Source organism: Pezoporus occidentalis, unplaced genomic scaffold (assembly GCF_034315485.1).
Source record: "Pezoporus occidentalis ecotype Australia unplaced genomic scaffold, CSIRO_AGI_Poc_V1 ctg40, whole genome shotgun sequence".
NCBI lineage: Eukaryota > Metazoa > Chordata > Aves > Psittaciformes > Psittacidae > Pezoporus > Pezoporus occidentalis.
Genome location: NW_026915725.1, coordinates 1,924,450 through 1,946,936, shown reverse-complemented (window position 1 = coordinate 1,946,936; position 22,487 = coordinate 1,924,450). Strand labels below are relative to the sequence as shown.

The 22,487-nt window shown below is 40.1% G+C and overlaps 1 protein-coding gene across 15 annotated transcripts in view; it reads left to right on the top strand.

Annotated features, from left to right (window-relative positions):
* The window catches only part of KIAA1217 (KIAA1217 ortholog), a 372,954-nt gene that overhangs the window by 160,643 nt on the left and 189,824 nt on the right, over positions 1 to 22,487 (top strand). The window contains exon 1 of one of the 15 annotated variants that reach the window (XM_062633614.1): positions 2,472 to 2,699. The exons of 13 other annotated variants lie outside the window; for them this stretch is intronic. The gene's annotated coding sequence lies outside the window, so the exon portion shown is untranslated. Of the gene's footprint in view, positions 1 to 2,471; positions 2,700 to 13,709; positions 13,846 to 22,487 lie in introns of those variants that run through there. One more of the 15 variants, XM_062633613.1, reaches the window with a different exon arrangement.

Below are 22,487 nucleotides of genomic sequence, written 5' to 3'. Positions count from 1 at the left end.
TATTTCCTACTTAGACATAACTAGGGCATGTGGAGGATCTTGTAGGAGATCTAAGATAGTTATCATCAGAGATTTCTATCCTCAATTTGCAGACCATGCTGCACAACAAAATCTGAATATTCATTTTGAACTTTGGGGGGTTGCTTATCCAAACTATTTGAAATTCGCCAATCATTATCAAAGCTTAAATCTTCTTCCCTTTGCTTCAATTACTGAGAGAGACTGCAAATTTTTACTTGAGAGAGTAGTCAGTATGGGGAGATGTACCACATAGCTTCAACTTTGAAAGTGGGACAGTTCAAGTTGCATGTTTCATTTTTTGTTTTAAAAGCCCCCTAAAGCAATGGAGAAATGACATCTAAAGATTTCTATTTCCTTTTTGGAATTTATAAATAGAGACGAGGATCCTGCCTTAGCAAACTGTAACAGCCAGCTTTGCTATTTGCTTTTTTATTTTAGCACTGATGAAGTTATATAACTTTTCTTTAGGTAGTACACTTGTCAACATAACCAAAGACAGTTCCTGTCTTTTATATCTGGATTTACAGCTTACCCATTTTGCCTACTTGCTATTTATGTCTTACATAGTCTTAGACCCTGAACAACTGAGCCTCAAGAGAAGAATACAGTATCAGTGGAGTATCCAGTTCAGCATCACTCTGTGAAAATAGGTTTGTATAATAAAATTTGTGGTTGCACATATCACAGGCTGTCAAAGTTTGTGTTGTACTCAAGATTAAAAATTCTTATTTCTATTCACTGTTGTCATGTGTTTCTTTTTCTTAGTTTTAGTTCATGTTACTCTCTTCCCTTGCTTCTGTCCTCCCTCAGCTTTCTCACCTTTTATTCTCCCCATTGTAAAAGGTTTTTATTTCCCCTTGCTGCAGAACAGTGTCTGGCTTCAGTTTTTGCTGTTTCTCTTGTTCTCTTTGCATGTTTTTCTTTCTGTCATTAATGTTTACCCTGTATTGCTTTGTAGTATGGACCACTCACTGTGTTTGGATGCGCTGAGAATGAGTGAACATGGTCCTGGCAGTGAAAAGTTTGATGGCCAAGTTGGTAGCTATAAAAACAATGCAGTCAGGCTCAGGGCTGTGGAGGGCAGAAGACCACATCTTTCTTAAAACAAGGGGTGGGGAGGTTTGCCCATTTTTTTACCTGCAATTGCATAATATAATGTTGGTTGTTCTTGAGAGTGATCCAAATGTCTGGATGGATTTTGTCTGTGGCCCTAGAAGCAGAGGAGCATGTGTGTGACATGGGAGCCTGGTGGTAGGAAAGAAACCTTTGAAAAAAACTAGCTTGAGGGATTTATCTGAGTCCTCAAAAGGAAAATTGCTGATTCTTGCACATAGTAGGATGCTGGTATGGGATAGCAGAATGAATCCCTGCAGGACAGAAGCATGGGAGGCCTCCTTGAAAGGGTTTCCATTGCACTGCATCGAGAATTGAAAGGCAGGCAAGGAGAGGTTTTTCCCCATGGTTTGCATAAGGTATTTGGAGGACAAGCCTTTGCATGTAATTTCAGTGCTGTGCAAAACATAAAGGAAAAGCATTTAAAAGCAAGTCAAAGTGAGCGGTAGAAATTTCCTTCATTTTTCCAATGGCCAGGCTGGTATTGCAATGACTACAGAACAGAAATAGCTCTCCCTGAAAGTATGACAGTGCCTGCAGAAGCCTTTTCTTTTTTTTTGTAAGAGGAATTGTTTTGTTTACTTTCAGCCCCATCAATATGACAGATCATGTTAGTGTGGCGATTAGAGTTATTCCTGTGCTGAGCTGTGTGCAGCTTTCTTTGCACGGAAGAGAAATGCTCCTGTATGCCAGAGCAGGCAGTGCCCCTTCTGTTTGTGAAGTGAAACATGTTGTCACCAGGAGGAGAAACATATTTGTGATGGAAGGGAAAAAAATATTAATCCTTTCAAGAATTAATTTTCCAGACCATGCTTTTGCAAGGTTTGTATGTGTAAACTGAAGCTGCTTATCTTAGATAAGGATAGAGGGGAAGGACAGATGTCTGTGGACAGGAAAAAGAGAAACAAACAGCGAAGCACAGACTCTAGGTGCAACACAAATATATTTATGTGGTTTTTATAAACTGAAATGTGAGCAGAAAAATGACAAATTACCAAATGTTAAAAACATTAGAAGGTGGAAAATGTTCCTTTAGCATTAGGGATGAGCATTGCATAGGACAAGGGGATGGCACACCAAGACAGCAGTAGTACCCTTTCATTGCTGCGCTCATGCTCTGGATGCCTGCAAACGGACATCCTGAGCAAGTCAATTCTTCACCCTTTGAATCTGTGCCTCAGCAGGGAGGCTGCAGCAGGAAATCCTTTAGCACACACAACTTCAGAGCCTGGTTCATTTTCTTCAGATGACCTCACCCTGCTGTAACATACCATGAGCTAGGTGACGATAAATGTCACTAGGAGTACAAGGGAACCGTTCAAAGGCTCAGGGAGATTCTGATGGGTTAATTTTTTTTATCCTTTAAAAAGATATATATTTTAAATAAAAGCTTTTTTAAAAAATACTTTTTTAAGCTAGAATGGGATATGATGAGAAATGTAATGTGAAAAAGTTCAAAAGATTTCACTACCCCCTAAGGAAAAAAAGTCTCAAAGTAACTCTCAGGTGCTTTGTATTTGTTTACTAACTGGAAGTTCTGGATTATTTTAACAAGAAAATTGCAAGTAAGTACTTTTTCTTTTCGCTTTTGTTACTGTAAATAAAATGTAAAATACTTTCCCTGTACAGGAAGAATTATTTTACCAATTCATTAGTTTAACTTATGTTTTGTGTACTGAAACTTGTTTCCACCTTTCTGATGATGACAATGGCTTAGTTCAACCTGTCTATCTAGATACACGTATTCTTATTTTTTATTAGTAAAAGTTTTTGTATGGGCTGTAAGCAGGCATCTGAATCAGAGTGTTTTATCCTGAAGTTCTGTTCCACTTATTTGTGAGTAATTTCTTTCCACTTTTTTATTAAGCAGATGATTAGAGGGATGGGCACATACTACTAGTAAGTTTTTTGTTATTTTGGCTTACACTAATATAAAATTCCATTTTAAATGAGAATCTGTTTAATGTGTCATTGAATGAGACTACAGCTATCTCAAGATAATGGCCTTATTTTTACTTGCAGCTATATCCATCAAACACGAAGTAGAAAGGTAACTTGAAACAATAGAGCCATAAAAGCGCAGATACTTTGCTTTAGAGAGTTACTGTGTGTGACGTGCCCTGATGAACATTAAGAGAAAATTGCCTTCCTGCATCTACTTAACATTAGCATGGTGTATTAGCAGCCATCAGACTGATTCAAAGTAACAGATATTTGGGCAAGGAAATATTTTTTTATTACTTTTTTTATTAATTTACTTTAGTATGACTGTGAACCCATAAATGTATCGCTTTAAGTAAGACATCTTCAGTGTTGACAGAAAAACAATCTCATGTCTTTTTCCAGCTTCTGATTTTCTTGGTGTTCCAGCTCCTGGGCTCCTGGAATCCTAAAAGTGGATTTAAACCTCTGATTTCAGGAAACAAGAATCATTAGAGTTACATAATTTTGGAAATATTACCTTCCTATAACTGAAATGCTCAAAATCCAAAAAGCTAATGAAGAATCCAAAATTTATTTTGGATTTCACTGGGGAAGGGAGCAGGAATGTGCTTAATTCAAGAACCTTTTAGCTCTTTAGGTTCAAAATACCACAGTGTATTTTCAGGAGCTTCTGCTGTTTCCTCTCCACATGTCCCAAGGTGGATGTGGATCTGTAATAAAAGCTCTGTGAAAACTGACAGAAAAAATAGGAGATCTGAGCAGCTTTAATCCATTTGTTTGAATTCAAGCAAAGAAGCTAGCTATTTGCCATTTCATTGTTCATGTTGTCTTTCTACCTTCACTAAATACACCATTGAGCAGCTTCATACTGGACCTAAGTGTAAGGAAAACCACAGCCTTTCTAAGAGAACGTGTCAGTTGTGGCTAGGCGGGTCTAGAGAAGAAGGACCCGTCTTGTTAACGTATTTTACTTTGCTTAGCTTCCCTTTGAATTGTCATTGGCTTTGTTGCATCCCTAGGACAGACTGGGGGCTGCAACAGTGCTGGGGATGTGGCCACCACCTTGGCTCACAGCACTGTTAGGTGGGTTGCCATCACTGAGGGTAAAGGATGTAGCCATGTGCTGGCAAGAAAAAGGGCAGGAAAACTTTGAGTTTTCAGCTAGATTCTGTGCAGTGAAGAGCTGTGGTCCCCATCACGGCACGGGAGTTGCCATAGCTGTGTGTGTGCAAATGGGACCACAGTCCAGATGTTGCTATTGGAACTGGTTAAGTGGGGACTGTTGTCATCTAGTCAGTGACTTCACATTAATAAGGTACAGCTGAGAGTTAGTCACCCAAGGATTTATTTCTGGGTTTGTATTACTAGTTAGTTTTCCACTGGATGGATTCCTTGAGACAGTTTTCTGAGCAACAGAGATGGGTGGGAGCAGGGAGGTGCCAGACAGGGGCAGATGAAGTGCAAGGGCTTCACTGGGGCATGAGGGGATGCAGGGATGGTGGAGGCAAAGAGGGTCTGCTGCCCTTGACAAGGACTTTGCTGCAGTGTGTCCCAAATCCCTCCCTAAAGGTTTTTCCAAGTGGCTATAAGACCCTTTTATCCTTCAAAAATGTTTTCTCCTCTGTGATGCATTGCTCATGCTGCAGTTTTCATAATGTCATCATTCCTGTCACAGATGGACTATTTTACAAAGTAGTCTGTCTATAATATAAGAAATATGCTAAACATCGCCATTATGCTGCATTTGAAATGTAGAAATGAAAATATAAGTTGAAAGGTAGAGCTATTGCCTCTGCTGGGTTTATGGCATGCTGTTGATGGGAGTTGTTAACCCTAAAACCTCCTGGGAGCAGCTCGCTCACTGGGAAAATGCTGGAATAGAACTAAGGGTTAATAAAATGTAACAAATCGACTTTTTTACAGCTATAGCTGACCATTATTTTTCAAGTTCTATAACAAGTGATTTAACATAGAATGGTTACAAGAACTGTTGCAAAAATAAATCCGCATGCTAAATCCCACTTTAGATTTGATTGAGGCGGAGTCAGTTATTAACTGCATGATCAGAGTGCAGACGCTGAGTCCTATTCTTTCCTTAATTGAGAATTGCTGTTACAGATACTTGACAGTGGTTCATAGTGGCAATAATCCCTTTTGAAAATGGCTGTTATTCTAGTTCATGAGTAGCTTGCCAGGGCACTAACCCCAGCTTCACCTCTGCTGGTTAGGAAAAGAATCTGATGGTAGTGATGTTTAGCAATTTCCTACTAGATGATTGTCAAAGTAACAATGCAAGAAAACACAACTTTAAAACATTTTATATTACCTTTGATGAGAAAGAAGGTGAGGGCTGTGCAAAATACTGTAACTCTCATTGTTCAAAGTGAAAATCCGCTGCTTACTGAGAGCGCTGACTTAAAAATTCTTGCACGTCTTTTGTTGATCTTGCATGCTGATGCACACGACCTGCTAATGCGATGCTTGGCTTTCCATAGAGAGCCATTCATCCATGTTATACGTGAATGAAGCTTCCTGGTTTGTACATGTGCTGTGTCACATTCCTCTGGTTTTCTAACAAAGCTTTTAATTGGTATGCTGTGACTAATGAGCATGAAGTCCCAAAGGAAATGGAGCAGAATTTTCCATTATCCACCAAGATGAGATTCAAGCACATAGATTATCAGGGCTTGAACTCCAGGATAAACCAGGGTCAAAGGCTCCAAGTATAATGGAATCTCGTAGCTGAACATTTTGCTTCCATAACATTAGATTGTTTCTCAGCAAAACTGTATTGTCTGTCTGATGGCATTGTGCATACTATAATTGGCATTTTGCTTGGACATCAGATCGAATCCCTGATTCCTCACCACTGAAGTTCCCATAACACTTGAGTGCTGATGTCCTGCCTTCGTTCCAGTATGGATAATAATGTGTTGCATACTTTTGTAGGATAAAACTCTCTTTGGTTTCAAGCAGAGAACTTGTTCTTCATTCTTCTTCTGAAAAACTATTGTACAGTGTTGCTGACACAGGATTGCTGCCATATGGTGCACCAGAAGTGGTTGCATTTCTGTGGGGAGTAGAAGCTGTAACTCAGACTTGAGCGCATTCAGGACCACTTTGCTTTTGAGAGTAGATGAGATTGGATGTGGGGAGACCAGCATACCTATAGGCTACATCTGCCAAGTAGAGCAAAGTAATTATCTTCTGTGCCTTACGTTCAGCACACCTACTAAGTGTTCCAACAGGTGCAATATCAAAGAAAATTTAAATTAACTTAAAAGCATTAAAAATTATTCACACTGCCAGTGGAACTGGTGGAGAAAATTGTGGTTAGCTTTCCAACAAAGTATAGGGGATAATATTTTTAGCAATTCACTATTTTAGTATTTAACCCAATTTGCAATTAATCATTTCCTTCTTTCTAATAGAGTCTCAGTGTGAGTTATGTTTTTCAGTGAAACCGCTAACCCCAAAAAACCAACAGAAAAAGAGATGAGTTGTTGAGTTTTGTTGTTGCTGTTGCCTTGGTTTTGGTTTGTTTTTTGAGTTTTTTTTTGGGGGGAGGTTTTTTGTTGTTTTTTTTTTATTAACCTTTAAAAAAGAAGGATAATTTCAGCAGGGCCACGTCCCTGAGCTGTCACAGTTCTGTGTGTGGCTGTGCAGAAGTTTCTGGGGACAGGGACAGGAATTGAGCGGTTGAGGGAAGAAGAGATGTCTTCTCGCAGTGGCATTGCCACCTTATGCCAGGTTAAAGTTCATTAAACCATGGCTTGTGTCTTGGGAGCCCAGAATTTAAAAAAATAGTAATCTAATTTCTCTTCCATGTTGAGGCTCCTCCATTGCAGAAAACCACTGTGGTGTTGGGTGGGGACAAGCTGCATAGGTTAGGTTGGCCCTACTCCTGCAGGTGACTCCTGCAAAGCTGCTCCTCTCTTAGACGGTTAGTTTGCTTCATTTCTTACCTCTGGAAAGGTGGTTGCCCTTTGATGGGCTCTTGTAGACCCTCTCCGTTCTCATCCTGTGGGGGAGTTACCAGGGGTGCTGTCAATCTGCACCATCACCTCTGTGCTTGGTATGAGTGTGCCCACTTTCTTTGGGCAGTGGGTGTGTGTGTTGCACAGCATGAAATGTAGTGATGGAGTACACTAGGAGTTCTGTGCATCGTTCTGAGAAACAATAAGGGATTTGATGCTCCAGCAGTATCTTGGCCAGCTCTTTCACAATACAGAATTGTTTTCTTTGTGTACTAAAGAAAAAGAACGGAAATTCTATATAAGCATTGTATTAATAGAATATTAATGTTGTATTATTAGAGTCAAAGTTTAGCAAATGCAAATACCAAAAGCAGTAAGTACATTGTGTATTCGGATGGTGATATATTGCCTTTTCATCCTGTGAGGATGGGGTTTACGCTTGCTCTGTAATCAGGAGTTCTGTGTGCACTTAACTGTGGATAGCTGTAAATAATTGCCTGTCCTTTTCTTATTGTCACATATACCAAGGGGACAACCCAACTGTGCACCAAAGCATGGTACCTAATATTGTTTTAAAGCCTAATGAGAAGGGAAGGGGGAGGGTAGTTTAAAGGTTTTGGATAAACTTGCAATGCAGGTAGGAGAGCACAGCTAATGTACTCCAGTGTGGTACGGAGACCATCCATTTACTCATCTAGGTCACTGTACGTTAAGTACATAAAACCAAGGGAGTTGCTGGGAAGGTCAGCCTTTCGTTTTCATTTGACAGATTCTGTGAAACTCAGAGCATGGATGTCCACTAATCACTATTACACTGCAGGCTGTATTTGGTGACCCTGGCGATGTTGCCAAATATGCCATGGTTTTAATCTACAGAACACCTGACATATAGCAGTGCAGAATGCCTCACAGCCCTGTAGAGAGTTAAGCAGCTGCAGCCCCCCTGGGCTGGGAGGTAGGGATGATGCCAGGGGCTGCTGGAGCTCCTCAGTCCATGTGCCTGACCTTAGGGCTGCTCTGAAGTGCTGGCATCTTGCTTTTATTTAGGAGTCCACAGCTAGAGGGAGGACTCCTGTGTCCAGTCCAACCCCTTGTTGTCCCAGACAGCAGCAGTGTGCAATCAAACTCACAGATTTGCCGGTCTCTGACTCAAAAAACAGATTGGTTTTCATTCTTAAGGGGCATATTGGAAAACTGTTTGGTCTGTCGCTCCTTTCCTTAGCCAGAATAGTAGCATTCCCACTGTGCAAAGAGCATTTACCTTTACCACTTGAAACATCTCCTGTACTGAAAGGGTGGAAATGGTTATGGCCAGCCTGTTTATCTGTGTAGGGAACTATTTGGAAATATCCTCCCCCATTCCCCTCTGTTTTCTTGGCTCCATGTGCTGTCATGACAGTCTGGAGAAATGACTTGTGTGTTTTTATTTTCATGAGGATGAGAGGGAAGTGTTTAAAAGGATGGTGGTTAAAAGAGACATCCCTTGATATCCCACATGGAAAGTAACATCCAGCAAAAGCTCCAGACTTGTGCTTCTAAAAGACAAACATATTTTCCCACCAACTTCAACGGGTACCCAAAAGCACAAAAGCTGTCAGGCAGCAGCAAGGATCTCAAAAACTGCTCTTCACAGACCCCACAGCTGTATTTCCCATAAAATAAAAAAAACAAGTCTTACATTTTTTTGAAACAGGATTTTGGCAGTTGCATAGAAATTACCTTCTTCCAGTCAGTAGTTCAGCTGTTCATAGAGGTGTGTATGGAGGAATATCAGGTCTTAAAGAAAATAAATGGTAATATATGCTAAATGTTTAATATTTTTAAATTTGTATTGTTGGTTTTCTTCTTTTCATTAAAAGCTTTAAAACTTTTTTCTGGATTTTAAACTTACATTTTAAGGAACTATAAAGCCGTAACCTTAAAGATTCTTACTTGCTTTGCAAAAGAAGGGTAATGGTGTTTGCTTTTCTAGTGCTTTGAGAGATACTCATATGCTAGCAAAATACTTCCCACACTAGTTAATCTGGAGCTTCACTAAGCAAATGTAAAAGTCAGACTTTTCAAAAGAGTGAGAAATAGTTGAATTTTTAACATCTCTCTGAAATGAGATGCCAAATCTACTACTTGTTAGTGCTTGGTTTGTCGGAAAGACTGAAGTACAACTCTTACTGACTTACTCCTGTGCTGAGTGTAAATTCACACTAAGAAGAGCAATTTAACATGTGACTGACCTTCTACAGTGCAAAATGAAGAAATGTACCATTAAGGTTACTGGAGTGTGGCAGGATGTTTAATCAGCTTCTTTGCCTTAAAGAACAGTAGGAAGGAGATGATGTATTAAAGATGATAGCTTCTTGTAGATGTGAACTTGCAATGCCAGGATCTGAGTACAATAGCAGATTAAATCTCTGTAGGGGAACTTCCTACTGGACTTTCTATTTTTAGATGTTTGTGGCTGCTTCTTCCTTCACTTCTTACTAGTTGGATTTTGCTCCCTTCAAGATGCGAGTTGCTTTCTCTGAGGTCTGCTTCCAAACTCTGATAATGTATTTCTGATTAGAGCAATTTTTTATTTTTTCTCAAATTTGTAGTAGAGGCAAAAGAAGACAGCATAAATGGAGCCATGCATTTTCCAATTGTATTTTTGGTAAATTCATGGCTTTGAGCATTAAACACTTGCAACACTCTTAGCATGTGTGTAACAGCACTGCAGACTTCCATGTAATAATACTAATATATCAACCGAGATCTGCTTTTGCAGCTGGCTAGGTAGGATAGTCTGGTGTCCTATGCATTCAACTTGTCCCTCACATTTGAAAACTCTCCCTAGCTCTGAGTGCCTCCTCTGAGAGAAAGCACAAATGCATTTTTCAGAAGTTTCAATAGTCACTTGATTATCTGTAATTTGTATTATAGGGTCATACATTTACTACTGAGCTTAATCCCGATGGTAGTCAATGTTCCTTATTTTTAATAAGGTATATTAACACAGTAAAACAATTGTATTTCAGAAATATCCTCCTAATAGTCTTGTAGACTTTAGAGGGACGCTCTTCTTTTTCACTGTAATGAATTTTCATTTTATTGTGTTTTAATGAACCAGCTTCCCTGTCTCCTGTCTCTCTGATGCTTTGTTCTACTTCAGCTATCACCAGTCTAAAGCAGCATTTGGCTTTTGCTTGCTCTTGAACCCACTGGTGGAGTTCTTGTTATTCTGTTCTGGCTGGCTCTTAAGTTACAAGTTTTTTCTTTCCTTTCTTTCTCAGAAGTATTCCAAGTACTGTGCAGCTCCTGTGTCAGTTAATAGTGGCTGTACTTTGTCCTTTGTTGCAGGGACAGCCAGCTGAGAGCAAGAATTTAAGTCAAATGACTCTAAAAAACTTCTAATCTTAGAAACCTCCTTTTGAGGACACAGGAGTGAATGTTGTCACTGACCCTCAGAAGCCTTTGTTATAATGAGTCTTTAACGTCTTCAGCATCAGATCTACTGACCTGCCCCTTGTGATGCCAGACAGTCCATCATAGGCAGGTTATCTGCTCTCTGTGTCCTAAGGACTGTCAAACCCAGAAATATAAGCATTAGTTATAAGCATTAATATTAGCATAACTAATAAACTGATAAACTAATGGTGTAACTGAGGTAAAGGCATTAGCTGTGTCATTGAAAAAAGTCTCCCCAGTGATACTGGCATGTTACCCTTGCAGAGGACCCTTATGAAATGCATCACAGTGGGTTGTTCAAGGGACTGTTCTTGAGATGTGCAAGGTTATGAAAGGATACTTCTGTAGCAGCCTTGGCAAAACATGCAGGCGCGGCCCTAGCAGTTTGTCAGAGGTTACAGCAGTACTTTTTAGAAATTAATTAAGGCAAAACAGGGACACACCAAGTTTCTGGAAGAACTGGGATGAAATTCTGAGTCTCCATTTCATCTGCGGTGTATGGGGCTGGCAATGGCTGCTTCTCCCCACCTACATCCTAGCTGTCTCCAGGGTGACTCTGACAGGAGTGGCTACAGTCAGTAATGGTTTTAATTAAAACAGAATAAAGCATTAGCAGCAGCAAACAAACCTTCTGTAACTTCATAATCAGAGATAACATGATGAATAAAATGAGGATATGATAAAGAGCTTTGCGGAAACTGCATTCACCACTAAAGAGCAATTTCATGCAAACTGTGGATGCAGCCCATTACTAGGTCCTGCCATTACTCTCCTTCCATCTCTCTTCCCATCATGGGCAAAGTCCATGGGTTAGGAAGGGTAACTGCACTCTCTTTATTCCCAAAAGATACTTCCTGGGCTTTGTAAAATAAGATTGAAATTTTGCAGAGTCCTGAGTAACCTGCAACAGACCCTATGGAGCTAGGGACCTTATGTTGGAAACCACGGTCTTGGATTTTAAATGTGAAATCAAGATAGCATCTGTTCGCACTTAGTCTGGCAGTTAGATGAACCTCGATTTTGGTATGGAAACATAATTAGTCTGAGACAGCACTCCATTGTCTCATATGAAATAAAAATTACCATCAACTGAATAGGTCTGTAACAAATGTTACTGACGTTCTGGGAGGTGCGAGCATTGCCAGTGTTAATTAAAGTATTGTCACATGCTTTCCCAGAACAGGATTTCAGTATATTCAGTATATTCTGCCTATATGGTAGGAGCACTCACTGCTAATCAATGGCAGGTAGCCATGAGCCATCTAATGCCTCCCTCTGCGTTTCTCCCAGAAGCATGCTTAATTTTATTTCCCTGCTTCCTAATGGGGGATTTCTTTGCCAAATAACTTGTGGAAATATTTTTCCTGTGTTTCTTCATACTTTTCCCAATAGAGAGTATCTTTCAATTTCAGCTATTTTCCTTTGTCATGTTGACCCAAAAGCTGTTCCGTCTGGATTTCCTGCATGCTTTGTTTTTCCAAGTTTCTGTTTTCAGTTTGTGATCATTCTTTTGCACTGATGGAGCATCTGCCCATAATTTGCATTTCTCTATTGTGAAAAGCCATTTTGTTTCACTGAGGCTTTGAGTCAGGGATTAATTATAGTTCAGTCTGTTATTCTAAAAGATGACTTTTGATCATCTAACTTCAATGCCTGCATGACCAGCCTGGGCTCCTGAATGCAGGCAATAAAACCTCCATAGAGAAGTCCAGAGCACTTTGGTCTTCCTGATCGTGGGTCAGATTGTCCTAAATTGATTTGGGGCAGGGTAAGGTATGTCCTCAGGAAGTACTTTCTTTAACTCTTGCTTTTTATGGAAGGAAATGATTCTGTCATGCTGTTACAATTCTTCTGGCTAGATCATGTTTTTTCTGTTTCTCAAGTCTATAGCAAGGTTGAAAAAAGAGTAACATGGTCTAGTGGAAGGTGTCCCTGCCCATGGAAAGGGGGCTGGAGGTTGATGATCTTTAAGGTCCCTTCCAACCCAAACCATGCTAAGATGGCAAATCTAAGAGTGGTATGACATATTGAGGATACACGTGATTACCCATCCAGTGCTACTGAAACTCTGGTGGAGAACTTTTTTGTCAACAGTCTCCACAGAAGACTCCTGGGAAGGCTGTGTCAAGGCTTGAAGTGCTCATAGCGCAGCAGAGCTTTCAAGCTCCATTATCAAATCCCAGGGCAAAAGCATGGACTACACAGGGACTATTCTGGCCATCCACCCTTCTTCAGATTGTAAGTGATGCTGAGGCTGCTTTAGCTAGGACCAGACCACCAACCTCTCTTTGACAAAATCCCTTGATACAGAGGGAACTCTAAGAGGGAGTCTCATGAGCTGTTGTACAAAGCCCCTTCCTCAACCTTGAAGAGGTGAAGAGGTCTGGTCCAGGATGAGGAAATGAACAAGATACAGAGAACACTGTCTAAAAACCAAAACAAATAAAAATCCAAACAAACCCCAAACAAGCCCCAAATGGAGGACCCCTCTATTTTCTCAGTCACTGAACTCAGAAGTCTGATAAGCGGGCTAATGCCACCTTTTATCATTGCTGTAGATGATGCTGATCTCAAGATCTAGCATATGGTTTAGCTATTGATTTGGCTTCCATTCAATTGAGGTCTTCAAAACACAGTGTTGCGTGCCGTGCAGTGCACATTTATACAGCCACTCAGTAAATATTTTGCCTTTTCCTTTCCTATTAATGGTAGCTGCTTGGAGTAAAGTTGTCAGGAGGCCGTTACTACCTGAGCTTTTTGTTGGTGGTGGTTTCTCCTGTTTGCCCTGTCATATGGTGTGAATTCCCAGATCTTGCCAGGCTGTGTGGGGCTGATGTGGAAAATTTCGTTTAACATTCACACCAAAAGCAATCTGTCCACTACTGACCTCCATAAAGTGTCACTGGTTTATTTACAAAATGGGCATATAAAAATACACATGCAGAGAGAGTGAAAACTTGTTTCCTTGCTGTAAGTGATCTTAACAAAGAGCTTTCCGGACTTGAAAGGCAAGGCAAGTGAGCATTAAGCTGTGATTTAGTTTTCTGCATTAAGAAGTCTTTAAAAACGGTTCACAGAGATCTTCTTTCTTAAATGGTGGTGTTGACCTTTAATAAAGTGATAGCTAAAATTTGGGGAGGGGGTTGGTTGTTTGGGATTTTTTTTTTTTCAGTTCCTGAGGTTGTTCCTGCTTGTAGATTGAGAGTTGCTTCCTTTTGCTGTTGAAGGCTGAGGCTGGAAAGAAAGATTTACTGCAATCTATTTCAAGAATAGTTTGAGGAGGAGGAAATCCCCTTCTTGTTGCTAGTAGCTGGTGCAGAACGCTTTGCTGGAGGAGGAGAATAGTTCAGTAAGTTAAAAATTTATCTGAAGTTTTGATTTCATGCATCTTGTTATTATCTCCAAATTTCATTGTCTGTATTGCATAGTATGATTTATCTTCTTTGTTAAGAGGTGGGGGGAAATGTGGGTATTGTGTATTGTTTTGAACTCTGCAGATACTAGTTTGGTGATATAGCAAGTGTGAAATGTTCAGTTAGAAAATAAAACAATAGCAGATCAGCTATTCTTTGTATGACAAAGCGTCAGCCTAAACTGATGAAGTACCTCTGAGAGAGACATTAGCAGCGCATTTCATTATCCAGGAGCTTGGATTAAGAGAGAGACGTAACGTTGCCCATCCATGCATCTGTAATGTTCTTATCTTTTCAGATGCTTCACGTTGCTCTAGGGTACTTCCATCAACAATTTAGAATCAAGGGCTCTGTTTAAATATCAATAGCAAGGCAATCCAGATCTCCCTCAAGGCAGAGCTAGATATCCTGGGTGAGCATATTAGAATGAGAGTGTTTGTCTAGATGCATTTCTTCTTCGCTTTAATCGAAAGTAGAGAGGTGTTGAAGGAATACCTAATTCTTTACTTCTACCCCGAAGCCCGTGCTGTCATGCTGAAAGCAGGCGGCACTGCAGGCTGTGGGCAGGAGACCTGGGTATGGAGGGGAGATGAGAGCCTTTGTGCTCCTCAAGTCCCCTTGCCCCTGCTCATCCCCACGGAGCTGGCTCGGTGAGGAGGCAGCTTGGGTAAAGTGAGGCAAAGCACAGGCTCTCAGCCATGTCAGGCAGGGTCCATACCTCCCTGACTGCTCCTCGGGAACTTATCTTTATTCCGGTGACTGGAAATCCCACTGCTGCTTTTGGGTCTTGTAGGAGCTGGTAGATAAACGCCAAAGGGGCTCTGCAGCCCGTAAGTCTTAAACGGTTGAAAATCCACATTTGTTCTCTTTTTTCTGCCCCTAGGAGCTGGGGGTTGTTAAGCAAATGAGGGACTTTCTTAAACTTTCGGGCAGCAAAATTAAAAGGAAAAGAATTCCTTAAAAAAACCCAAACAAAACCAAAAACAACAACAAAAAAAAAAACCAGAACCTGGAGACGGAAGAAACATCTTCCACCAGATAATCTATCAAGGTATTCTTTAAGGTATTCTTTTTTATTCTTTGCAACCCTTTTCTGGCCAAAAATGTTGCTGGTGTGAAATTAGTTTGCTCATGAAGCTGCTTGCACACCCAGGTGTGCCACCCTCACACACTGTCCCTCTCACATAGGTGCTAGCTTTCAAGGGGAGGCACATTCCAGCATTGAGTGTCTTGTCCCATCCTATGTTCTGCTTTGGGATTTGCCCAGGAGGAGACTTTGTTTCCCTTTTATCTTCCACAGGTGGTATCACCTGCTCTGGATTTCTTACAGATGTCTGTGAGATGTGCACACCAAGATGTGAAGCTATCAATTTCATTTCATTCATGCATCAATTCAAGAAGATTATTGCTACTTTTAAATGAAAATTAAATATTTAACTGAGAGAGGATTTCTGCAATCAATTTTAAAGTATCATTTATTTTATTATGAGTAGTAGCCTGAAACCCATACCAGAATTCAGTGGACTGTTGTTATAACACACGCTGTACAAGAAAGTCTTGGACCTTTTGGTACAGTTTATAATTTAGTTGATGGTGAGCAATATAGAGAAAGAGAGATATACTGTGAAACACAAAGGTGTAGCTCTATGTGTTTGTGCATACAGGTGTATGTATGGGATAGCTCAAAGTTTGATCATGAATAACTTGAGAATGTCAGATTGTTTCCAGCCTATCTATACAAATCTATAAAATTTTGAAACCTGTCGAATAACTAAAGGTTGCTGCATGTTCTCTATTTTGATTTTCTTGCATCACTTTCTTGTGCTTTAACTTTGGGCCTTTGTATTTCTTGGAAGTGAAAGCTCAGATTTCAACTTTTAAATTGTAACTTAGGAAGTTTCAGGAATTGACGTGCTTTACTTTCATTTCTATCCTGCCTTTGGAAATCCTGACAGAAAATCGGTAATTTGTCTGTAAATGTTGGGCGCTTTTAGTATGTTTCAGGTATTTAGAAATTTTCCAGTTATCTCTTCTTTTATATAGAACTGCACCCACTGTCATTCCAAGTGTTGAGAAGTGGCATAGTAAGGCAATTCTTTTTGTACTTCTAAACAAGCTTCTATATGACAGTACTTTGAAAGTGCTTTTTGAACTGTGCTACATCTGCGTCTGTTGTTAAAAGCATTAAAAACCAGCCAAAACCCAAGCCCTCCTAAAGGCCTCAAAAAAGGGCAGAATCTGTATAGGCCGTATATATTCAAAACTGCCTATCTTTAATTAAAATAGCAAACATAAACCAGAAATGCCCCCCCCCCCCCCCCCCCCCCCCCAAGCTTTCTCCACAAGCTTTACTGCTTTATAGACTTTCTTTACCAAATCTCATTGTTCTTGCTTACAGTTTCCATGTCTGGGCAGAGACAGTTGTTCCCTTCCACACTGCGACTGCAGCTATTTGGATGTCACCGTGTCTATGGGGTGACACACCAAAATACTCGTGCCACTTGCTGCAAAGCCCACAGCATCTGGTACCCCACAGCTTTAATGGACCCTTGCCAGGGCTTGCACACTCTGGGCTGCAGAGCTGCAGTGGCACTGCAGAAAGAACCACAGCAGCCAAACCATACCTGTCTGCAGTGCAAAACCATTGGGCTTAATAGTATTGGTAGTATTGGTAAATGAAGGCAGTGGCAGGCTGAGAAAGAGTATGGAAGCAAAGCAATACTGGTTTAAAACTTACATAAGTGCACAGAGTCCATTAAAAAAGAAACCTTAATTACTTTCTTTTTTAACCTAGTATGTGCTTAGAAGTACATTGTCTGTAAGTGAATTATAGTGTCTTTTTAGGAGACAGTAAGGAAGTAAGAAGTTAAAACACATTAATAAAGTTATGCATATGTGGGAACCACCTTTTGCAGGTATTACAAAGCCACATTAACCTTTGCCTTGACAGTTTAGTTTTGCACTTAATGTATGAGGTTTTCAGGGGCTTTAAGTCAAAGTCATCAGACTGTTTAGGTTGTAGTTTTGCAGCGAATTGTGATTTTTTTACAGACTGGTGAGGTTCATCATTATATGAGGAAATTCATCCATCATTGGAAACCATGTGAAAATTAGTTTTGCTTACTGTTTAGATTTAAATCAATTCTCTCCTTATTTCTGTGCTTATTGATTAATTTAAGGTATAAGATTACTAGGTTGTAGTATAATGGCTGAATCTTGACAATAGTTCTGTAGGAAACAGACCATGTAAATGCAAAATCAGAATGGTGTGTTTTCCTAAAGCGGTACCATATGTTAGTTGATTAACAAGTTGTAGGGCTATTAGAAGATCTTGGCTGCTGGTAAGAAGGAGCATCTGTTTTCTAAGACTTTTATCTAATATGTATAAAGGCTTTGCCAAGTTTAATTTTTTTTTTCTTTTTCTTTTTTTTTTTTTTTAATATACATGTATCAGCTATATATTAATTGGTATTTTTCTTTCCATAGGCAATGCTAATATTTTCTTGGGGTCTAAATCCAGCCCCATCCCTGGGAAAAAAAAAAAATGCAGTAATGTTAAGAAGTAAAGCAGAATGTCCCATGTGCAGGTACTTTATATGAGCAATTCAAAATTCTTCCAGCATCACAGCTGGTATTTGGTGGTTTTATGTTTTGTTTTGTTTTTATCACCAACCAGGCATCAAACCCAGCAACTAAAATACAGTTATAAAAGTTTAGTTTTTCTTCAGAACTTAGCAGTTCATACTGATGACATTGTAGTGAGTGAGCAAAGTGCCAAGCATGCATGCCTCCATGCATCATCAGTGTAACTGCAAAAACAAGTGCCATGAGTTTTTACAGAGTTAAAATGTACCATCTTCCACATAAGACCTATTTTGAGATCTTAAGTAGAGTTTTAGTGGTTAATCAGTCTAATTATATTGGCTTGCTGCAGATCCTCTTGTGGTGTAGCCAGTTTTGGGGCTGTGGTGAAAGCCAGACGTCTGAGGCTTCCCTCTGAGAACAAATAAGGTCTTAGAGGCAGCACCAGATATTTTAAATCGTTTCATGCCTTCCTTATAGAGAACTAGAAGATCACAGTTTGAGGTTTCCCAAACAGCATCTAAGATAACTTTAACTTTTCTTATCCAGGCCTGATAAAGCTTTTGGACTTTTCTCTCAGATGGGGATCTTCCGTTAGCAATCTGCTATGATGGGACTTCAGTCTTGGGTTTGTGCACAGCACTTTCCTTAATTACCTGGGAGGAGAAGTCTGCCCACTGCCTATGGCACAGCTCCCACCATCACCAGACACAGGGAGTACACAGGACATGCTTCTGCATATTCTTCTTTTGGAGCTCATTTTGTTTCACTGAGGAGGAGAGGCAAATTATTTTAAAAACATCTTAAAAAAGAAAAAAAATCTTAAAAAAAAAGTGGTTTGCATGTTGTTAATATCTCTATTGGCAAAGTCTGGTTTCTCTGTTCATCTGTTTTCCCCACACTTTCATTAGAGGGCTGTAACTTGAAGCTGCAAAGGAAGTTTTGAAACAGACAATGGGTGGAGATCAACCTATTTTCTCAGTGCTTTGGGACTTTCCATGGTAAGAAACTGTTTGTTTAGTTTTGCAAAAATTGCATGTATTTCATTGGCAGGACATTGAGCATAGCCGTCAGATGACCACAAAGTGAAAACCTGGGACAAGTCTTAAGACAGAATAGCAAGACAGGAAGTGATTTCCCTCTCGTCCTGCTGGGCTGTGTGCTTTAAGGGATAGCAGCTTCAATGCCCGCAGGAGGTGGCTGCTCGCTTTCCCTGTAGGTAGTCACACTGATGCTGAACAGCCTCTGGCTGTTGTAAACCCCCAGCCCAACTCGCTGCCTCTCAACAGGCCAACTATCCATTCCTGTCCAGCTACTAACAGCTTTGAAACGTCAACCTTTTACATACTGGCATAGTTTTTATTCCTGTGTTTTGTGGGGGAATAAAAAGGGCTATATGGAGCAAAGTAAGATAAGTTGTCAGCAAAATATGTTGAAGAAGACAAGCCAAAAGATTAGAGAAGAAAGAGCTAAGCAGGCAGTCACAGCCTGTGTGTGTGTGTTTACGTGAGAGGAAGGAGTGTTACCTTCTCTGTGTGGTGCCGTATGTTGCATAGACCTGAGATCCTGGCACTGCTCAGCAGAGCCCGGTGTGGATGCCACGATGTGTCTACATGGATTGGGGTCAAAGTGTAGAAGGAAGTGCGGTTTGCAACTCTTTTGGCACAGCCACAGCAACCACTCGTGAAGTGTTACGGACAGAAGTTTAAGAGCAGGATTCATGCTTTGGTTTTCAAAGGCTGGCCAGGAGTCATGCAACAACTCCATCTGGTATGGAATTGCAAACAGAAATGTAGTGCAAAGGAAAGACAGACAGTCCTTAGCCTTGTAAAACAGCATTTTATGATGGTGAGAGTCTCCTTAGAATACAATCGGAGCTGAATAGTTTTGTTTCAAGGGAGATGTGTTCAAGAAACTGATTGTCTAGTCTGCTGGCAGAAAAACAGTATGACAAAAAGTGCTGGGCAAAAATAGAAATAGGAAAGTCTTCATATGAGAATGTGGAACACAAGTCTAAAATTTAGGATTAAATATATGCTTGGCTCTTGAGGAAAACAGTCTACATGGGAATCACCCACTGTCTAAAACATTGTGGAAATGCTGAAGGGTATTAGAAGATATTTCCATGTATAGACAGTACATGTTTTTCCAAATAAAACCAAAAAATATTTTATTCTCAGAACTATTTAAGGAAATGTGATACCATCCAAAAAACGTTTGTGCAGATGTTTTCAAGAGACCACCACTGCCTGCAATGGAGAGCTGTCCTCTGAACAACCTGTGTTCTGCTCTGCCTGTGTGTAAGAGTCATCTCCTGTAACACTGGCCTTGCAAGTGCTGGTCATTTAGAATAATGTGTATGCTGCTTTCCAGTTATGGAGAGGCATCTCAGGAGACTAATTCACCCCATCCTATAATAGGTGTCTAGAATGAGTGGGATGAGTAACCTGCAGCAGGTTCCTGTTTCACCTAGGTACATAGCTGACACTAGTTTGATGTTATTTTTGTACTTCTATAGCTGAGACTTGATGAGGTGTGGCAGGCTGCCTTCCCTTCAGAAGAAGGAAGCTCTGGGATTCTTTGGTGGTATCTAAGTCCCGTCAGCTAGAAAGTAGCACTCTGATTTTCAATTGCTTGCAGTGTCAATGTTGCAGATAAACCAACTCTAGAACAAGCAGTGCTTCTGCCAGCCTGCAGCCACCTTTCCAAGTTTGTATGCAGGGGCCTTTGTCGCCAACAGAGGACAGATTTGGCTGCTCTGTCTAAACACCAGTATGCAAAGATTGCTTATGCAAGGTGTTGTGAACTGTATGTACTCCACACCCATGAAGCTTTTGTGTTTGGTCTGTTCTTTCAACCACATCAGATTTTCTGGATCAAGAGTTACTGAGATACATCACTGTATATCATGTCATATGTGCATCGCTTTGAAAAACAGTATTTAATCATGCAAATAAAATGTTTATGGAGAGTCTTCTCCAACATATCCCAGCAGCTCCCTGTTACTGTGGTACCTCCAAGCGCACGACACTCATCACTAGTCCAATATGTTTCTGCAGTTAGCACAGAAGTACATAATCTCAGGAATGAAACTGCTGTTACTTTTCTGAAAGTTTGTTAATTCAGTAAGAACTGCTTTCTAAAGTACTTGAAACTCTAATGAGATTCTGGATAGGCCTCTTTCAAGTCAGCCAGTCATAACATTCCTTGAGAAATTGCTAGTAAAAAGTTTCTTACTGTGCATAGCTGCTTAATAAAAGGTGTATTATTCTTTGCCCTTCAAAAATCTCTCGACTGAAAAAAAAAAAAAAAGCAGTTCTCCTGTTTTCTTGGAGTAGGAAAACAGGGAAGTGGTTAAACACCCACAGCAAGGGAAGGAAATAGTAAAGGCAAATTCCAAAGAACTACAAGGACAAATCATGTGACATCATGATGCCTTCATGGGGAGGTTGTGTGTGGTAGTGTGGGCAGATACTCAGATTTCCTGTTTCTAAATAAGCAAATTGTGAAAGATCCTACTGATCCCTGTACTACACTGTGGAGTACCATGCACTGATCTGCACAGCCTTACCTGCCCTTACTCTCTATCCTGTATTACAGAGGATGGGGAAGGGTGAGGGAAGCTCTCTGCTTCAGCCTGAGTCATGGCACCTAAAGTCCTCCAGCGTGGCATCTCGATAATGGGGGATTAATAAGGGAGAAAAGATGATCTCAGCCCCCAAAGCTGTGCAGATCCCTGGCACAAAAGGTTTAATAGCATTCTGACACTTGGTGGTAGCCAGAGCTTTAGATGCTGATGCCGTGTAAGATTTACCCTGCATTGTCTGCCACCTCTGTGGAATAGCTGAAGCACTGCAAATTCATTCTTTAGGTTTCACTACACTAACTTCCCTGTGTAGACAAATGTTTAAGGCCATTTATACAATAGATGAGATGATATGACTTAACGTATTGTATGCCATTCATTCTCTCCCATATCCTCACCCCAGGAAGAGATTTCTGTATGATTCGCACTACACAGCAGTGTTTTGATTACATCTGGGCTTGTTATTTTTCTGTTGTAAGTGCTTCTATTTCTTTATGTTTATCACGTATGACAAAGTGCTACTGTCAGCACTAGGGCTTCTCATACTTTGTCAAGTGTAAGAGCAGTTGTAGGAGGTCAGACCAGAGGTGCAGCCCAACAACCTGTCTCTAAATGATGGTTACCTAGGGAAGAATACAAGATCAGTGAGAGTACATAGTGATACTTCTGGAATATCCTCCCAGATCCCAGCAATATATGATTAGGAGATTACATTAAATAAAACAAGGATTATATCCCTTTTTTAAACAGTGCTTAATGGATTTTTTTTCCATTAACTTGTTATTTTATTTTTTAAACTCAGCAACTGCAGTGTCTCATCAAGAAGTTCCCCAGCTTACCATCAGTTCCATAGTGATCTGTAAAATTATATTCACATCTATGTACTTTTGAGTCATTAGCCTACCTGTTTCATTTGATGACCTTACAGTCTGTATTGAGAGAGACAATGAACAGTCTTTTCCTATTCAGCTTCTCTCTGTCTCTCATTTTTATAGACCTCAAACAGATGTTTGAGTCATCTGTTTTCAGAATGGAGACTCCTACATAATTTAGTTGTTCCTTGTACAGAAACTGTTCCATAACTTTGATCATCCATGCTGCCTTTTTCTTAACATTTCTTCTTCTGCTCTATCTTTTTTGACCTGGAGTGAATTAGAACTGCATGCAATATTCAAAATGTGGGTAGGTTGTGGATTTGTACAGTAGCGTAATGATATTATCTGTCTTGTTCACTATTCTTTTCCTAGCATTTTCTAATATGTTTGTTTTTTTAATCACTAATGAGCACTGAGCTTAAATTTTCATTAAATGGTTATAACTTCAAACTCTCTTTCTGCGTGGTAATAGTCTGTTCAAAGTTAATGTACATCACTTTACATTTATCTACATGAGATTTCATCTGTCACTTTA